Source organism: Raphanus sativus, unplaced genomic scaffold (genome assembly GCF_000801105.2).
Source record: "Raphanus sativus cultivar WK10039 unplaced genomic scaffold, ASM80110v3 Scaffold4594, whole genome shotgun sequence".
Taxonomy (NCBI): domain Eukaryota; kingdom Viridiplantae; phylum Streptophyta; class Magnoliopsida; order Brassicales; family Brassicaceae; genus Raphanus; species Raphanus sativus.
Genome location: NW_026619896.1, coordinates 343 through 6,551, shown reverse-complemented (window position 1 = coordinate 6,551; position 6,209 = coordinate 343). Strand labels below are relative to the sequence as shown.

Below are 6,209 nucleotides of genomic sequence, written 5' to 3'. Positions count from 1 at the left end.
AAAGTTGGATAGCTTCTTCCTCATAACTCCTATGAGATTTATTCAACTTCCTGGTGATTCCAAACTGATTAATGGTTTCAAATCAATCTTCTTACATCTTTGTTCCTTCTGGTTTGATAAGAATCGTGAAGATATTGCCATTTGTCCGAACAGGCCAATCTGGAATCACCTGAATAGAGAGGGGGATAGCTTCTTCCTCATAACTCCTATGAGATTTATTCAACTTCCTGGTGATTCTAATCTGATTGATGGTTTCAAATCAAGCTTCTTACATCTTGGTTCCTTCTGGTTTGATAAGAATCATGAAGATATTGCCATATGTCCGAACAGGCTAATTGGAATCACCTGCATAGAAAGTCGGATAGCTTCTTCCTCATAACTCCTATGAGATTTATTCAACTTCCTGGTGATTATAAAACTTTAATGGTTTCAAATCAAGTTTCTTACATCATTGTTCCTTTTGGTTTGATAAGAATCATGAAGATATTGTCATATGTCCGAACAGGCCAATCTGGAATCACCTGAATAGAAAGTGGGATAGCTTCTTCCTCATAACTCCTATGAGATTTATTCAACTTCCTGGTGATCTAAACTGATTAATGGTTTCGAATCAAGCTTCTTACATCTTTGTTCCCTCCTGTTTGATAAGAATCATGAAGATATTGCCATATGTCCGAACAGGCCAATCTCGAATCACTTGAATCGAAGGTGGATAGCTTCTTCCTCATAACTCCTATGAGATTTATTCAACTTCCTGGTGATTCTAAACTGATTAATGGTTTCAAATCAAGCTTCTTACATCTTTGTTCCTTCTGGTTTGATAAGAATCATGAAGATATTGACATATGTCCTTACAAGCCAATCTGGAATCCCCTGAATAGAAAGTGGATAGATCTTCCTCATAACTCCTATGAGATTTATTCAACATTCTGGTGATTCAAAACTGATTAATGGTTTCAGATTAAGCTTCTTACATCTGGTTCCTTCTGGTTTGATAAGAAACTTGAAGATATTGTCATATGTCCGAACAGGCCAATCTGGAATCACCTGAATAGAAAGTGGGATAGCTTCTTCCTCATAACTCCTATGAGATTTATTCAACTTCCTGGTGATTCTAAACTGATTAATGGTTTCATATCAAGCTTCTTACATCTTTGTTCCTTCTGGTTTGATAAGAATCTTGAAGATATTGCATATGTCCGAACAGGCCAATCTAGAATCACCTGAATAGAAATGGGATAGCTTCTTCCTCATAGCGCCTATGAGATTTATTCAACTTCCTGGTGATTCTAAACTGATTAATGGTTTCAAATCAAGGTTCTTACATATTTGTTCCTTCTGGTTTGATAAGAATCATGAAGATATTGCCCATATGTCCGAAATGCTAATCTGGAATCACCTGAATAGAAATGGGATAGCTTCTTCCTCATAATTCCTATTAGATTTATTCAACTTCCTGGTGATTCTAAACAGATTAATGGTTTCAAATCAAGCTTCTTACATCTTTGTTCCTCCTGGTTTGATAAGAATCATAAGATATTGCCATATGTCCGTACATGCCAATCTCGAATCACCTGAATCGAAAGGTGGATAGCTGCTTCCTCATAACTCCTATGAGATTTATCCAACTTCCTGGTGATTCTAAACTGAATATAATGGTTTCAAATCAAGCTTCTTACATCTTTGTTCCTTCTGGTTTTGATAAGAATCATGAAGATATTGCCATATGTCCGAACATGCCAATCTGGAATCACCTGAACAGAAACTGGATAGCTTCTTCCTCATAACTCCTATGAGATTTATTCAACTTCCTGGTGATTCTAAACTGATTATGGTTTCAGATCAAGCTTCTTACATCTTTGTTCCTTCTGGTTTGATAAGAATCTTGAAGATATTGCATATGTCCGAACAGGCCAATCTAGAATCACCTGAATAGAAACTGGATAGCTTCTTCCTCATAGCGCCTATGAGATTTATTCAACTTCCTGGCGATTCTAAACTGATTAATGGTTTCAAATCAAGGTTCTTACATATTTGTTCCTTCTGGTTTGATAAGAATCATGAAGATATTGCCATATGTCCGAACATGCCAATCTGGAATCACCTGAATAAAAAGTGGGATACCTTCTTCCTCATACACTACAAGAAATATGAGTATTGGTAGCAATTCACGGTAGCACGAATTCACTAACTGCTACCAAAACTGTCAAATTCGAAACACAACTCTGTTATAGCATTAAATTTGTGCTAGGAAAGATTTTCATTAGGCGGGAACCAAAAAATCACTACTATAGCTGAAATTTCATTTTGGAGGTGAAAACACTTAGTCAAAATTCACTTTGGCACCAAAATATTTCGTTTTAATAAAAATAATAAATTTTTATGGCCTAAATCATTTACTTCCTTCGAAGAAAAAAAAAACATATTGATTCTTTTTTCTTCTTCTTGGTTGTTTGGTTCAATCTAATCTCTTCATCCTCCATCTTCTTCAGTTTGGGTTTTTTTTTTGTTCTTATTCATCCCAATCCAGTAAACGATGATGGCAAGGGAACCCTGATCTCGTCTTTCCCAATCTCCTCCACTTTGCACTCTGTAAATCAATTATCGTCGCTCCACCAAACCCTGAACCTTGATCTATCCTTGAACGACGATTACGTCTCATAATCATCTCTGTAAGACCTTGAAACCCCCTCAATTTCACTCCTTCATGCTTCTCCTCAGATCCCAACTCCTCTGATTCGATAAAGGAGAGACAGATGGAGCAGAGACAGCAAGTAGCCAAGGTTGAACAGGTTATATTTCTTCTTTCTCTGTCTCTTTGTTTATATACTTCTTACAAATATTCTCATCCTCTTCTCTCTCTCTCTTGCAGACAGAGAAAGCTTTTCTTAAGCAACCCAAGGTCTTCCTAAGGTACGTAAGAAGAAGGAAAAAGAATGAATCTTATCGTTTTGCTTATGAATTGGTCCTTATGATGATGATTATGTGTGTGTTTCAGCTAGAAGAAATCTGGGAAGGAAAAAGACTAAGTCTGAGACTTGTGATTTAAGGAACTTTTGTTCAGACTAACGAAGAGGTCGCAATTAAGCTTGTGAGTGATTCGATAGCTAAAGACTCCAACTTTTCTTCTTCTGTTCAAAGTTGATTTTTTTAACTGTTGTTGTTGCAGGAAAGTGTGAAGAGCGCATCCCCAACTGTTATATGAGTCTGGATATATAGTGTTGTTCAGAAAGAGTTTGGTTACTGCTGATCGAGAAGCACTGATAGATGAAGTCACGGAGAATCAGAGTGTTGGACAAGAATAGATGCTGTGTGAAGTGTCCACTCTGTGAGAGGTTTGTGTGTGTTGACTGTGATGTTCCTTGGCATGATTCTGTGAGCTTTGAAGAGTTTCAGATTCTTCCGGTTGATGAAAGATATCCAGATCATTGCATCGCTTGGTTAGGTATAAGAAGTGGAGACAGTGTTTGGCTTTGTGGTTTCTTATAACAATGTTGAGATCTCTCTTTGTGTTCTTTGTAGGTGTGGGCATGAGCTTTTCTACTGTTGTGGAGCAGTGTCAGAGAAGGACAACATAGTTGCACTTGTGACACATTTAACTCGATGCCAATGGTAATAGACGCTTACTCAGAGCAAGAAAGATCTCAGCTAGTTCTGATCCAACGGTTCTTAGTGGGTGATTAGATTTTGAAAGATGGAACCTTTTTTGTTTCAGGAAGAGTTGTTGATGGCAGAGAGATGACTGTTCAGTTTTGCGAAACCTTTCTATGTATTTTTCTGTCTTAGATTTACAGACACCATACCGTTGACCAGAAAAAAAAAGATTTACAGACGCCATAAGTATGTTCCAAGCCTTTGGTTTTTTCAGTTTCATCTGAGATGACTCTTGAGAATGAAGTTGTTTGAATTGTGTATAGGCCGGAGCAAGAGATGTATATTTTTTTCAGTTTCATCTGAGATGATAATTGGAGTTTTATAAGTTTATATAAACAATATATGCCCATTAATAATATAACAATGCAAAACTGCCATAATTTTATGAAAATAAATATTTTATAAGTTAAAATATAAATTTAGAACTTTTAACTTTACATGAAAATACAGTTCAATATAAAAATATTAATGCAACCCAAATCCATCTAATACCCTAAATCTAATACTCTAAACCCTAAACTCAAACATAAATGATATTATAAATACTAAATAAAATCTCTGGATATAATATTTTCAGATTTTAAATCCAAAATTAAAATTAAACTCGATTTAAACTTTTTATTTTAGTATATAAATTCAAAAATTTAAATCTTAAATCTTCAATACCTAAACCCTAACTTCAAACATAAACATACACATCAACTCTAAATTTTAAATTATAAATCTTTTTCAATTATAATTTAAAATTTTATTTAATGTAATAATACTGTTTTATTTTTTTACTTGTGTGTTTAGAGTATAAACTCCAAACCCTATTCCCTAAACTCTAAATATTCTACTTCAAACCCTAAATACTATCCCATACATCATAACACTTTCGATTAATTATAAATTCTAAAACATAAATTTATATTCTAAACAATAAATCTTTAACAAAATTATAAATAAAAAACGTATTTAGAAAAAATATAAACTTTAAATCTTAAGCTATGAACACAAACCTTTAACCTAAACATCATACTTTAAATGTAAACTCTAAATCTTTTTCACTTTTTGATTTAATATAATAATACTGTTTTTATATTTAAACCCTGTATCATACAGAAATATTCAACTTGAAACATTATAATCCAAACCCTATATATACTCCAAAATCTATGTATAATTCCAAACCCTATATCATATTTCAAACTCTATACAACAAGAAGCAAAAAGGTACAAAACAGTATTATATTAAATAATACTGTTTTTATATAATAATACTGTTTTTTGTATTAAATATTCCAAATAATTTTTTTATGTTATAGCTTCAAAAAATTTAAATAAAACCACTGATCAAGAAACAATAAGGTACAAAAACAAAAGAAATATTTAGATTGGAAAGAACCAATTAGAAACAAGTGTGTGGATCACAATCTTGACCATTCATTAAATTGAATCTAAAGGTCCACAATCGTTCTATTATGATTGGTTCATTTAGAAAAAGGTGGGATCACCGATATTTAATACTGACCGTTGATGAGTGTTGATCTGAAGGTTGAAATTAATCTAATTTAATTTTTTTTTAATCGTTCTCTTCCTTCTTTCCTCCTCTGTCGATACCTCTTCTCTCTTCTCTCTTCTCTCTTCTCTCATCTCTAGTCTCTCTTCTACTATGCTTCTTCTCCTTTTGTCAGGGTTGATCTCAACCTGCTTTGAATGATAGCTCCAATATTACCGATGGCACCAGGATTCACGCTGCTGTTTCTACTGTCTACTCGATGGGTACAGATCTAGGGTTGTTCTTTGGAGTCATTTGGTTTGTCATCTCCTTAAGATCCGGTCTGGTTTGTCCGTCTGACGTTCTCCACCACCACGGGTAACTCTCTATACCTCTCTTTCTCTCTTTCTCTCAGCGTTTTGATTCTGGTTTTCTTTTTCTGTTCTTAGTTAAAGAATGTGTAGGAGGCAGAAGAAGGTTGATGGTGGTGGTCTAGCGTAAACCGTGGTGGTCTCTAACTCGCATCCGAATCGTCCCGTCGTCAACGGTCTCGAGCTTACCCCTGTCGTCAGCGGTCTCGAACTTGTCATCGTCATCGATGGTGCCGTAGATGGAGACAGAATAGAGTAAGACGTCGGAAGGGAGGCAAAGGAGAAAGGAGGAGGCGGCAGCGCAGAGAGATTAGGTTTAGAGTTAATTAGGTTTTGGTTAATTAGGTTTAGATTTTGGTTAATTAGTCTATGGTTTAGACTGTTCTGGTTTAGACTGTTCTGGTTTACTTCATTTTTTTGTGCTGGTTTGGTTTTGTAAAACATCTTATTTGTAAATTATTTATTTAATAAATATAATTCAACTTTAATTTTAGATTTCGATTAATTTTAATTTATATTACAATTCAATATAAATTTTAATTAATTATTAAAATGAAATAATAAAAATGAAATAATAATAATTAATATTTTCAAATATAAATGAGATGTAATAGCATCATATCAATGTTGTTATAATATATTTTACAGCACTAAAAAAAAGTCATGAAAAAATAAATCATAGCACGAATATATAGCTCACGAAT

The 6,209-nt window shown here is 33.9% G+C and overlaps 2 long non-coding RNA genes across 2 annotated transcripts; both read left to right on the top strand.

Annotated features, from left to right (window-relative positions):
* Positions 1 to 2,363: 2,363 nt before the first annotated feature.
* On the top strand, positions 2,364 to 3,965 carry LOC108830210 (uncharacterized). Its single transcript, XR_008942341.1, has 5 exons — positions 2,364 to 2,792; positions 2,873 to 2,913; positions 2,999 to 3,091; positions 3,170 to 3,445; positions 3,523 to 3,965. It is a non-coding gene; the product is annotated as an uncharacterized LOC108830210 (long non-coding RNA).
* An 898-nt stretch (positions 3,966 to 4,863) lies between these two features.
* On the top strand, positions 4,864 to 5,993 carry LOC130507481 (uncharacterized). The gene is made up of 2 exons (XR_008942342.1): positions 4,864 to 5,512; positions 5,584 to 5,993. It is a non-coding gene; the product is annotated as an uncharacterized LOC130507481 (long non-coding RNA).
* The last annotated feature ends 216 nt before the right edge of the window (positions 5,994 to 6,209 follow it).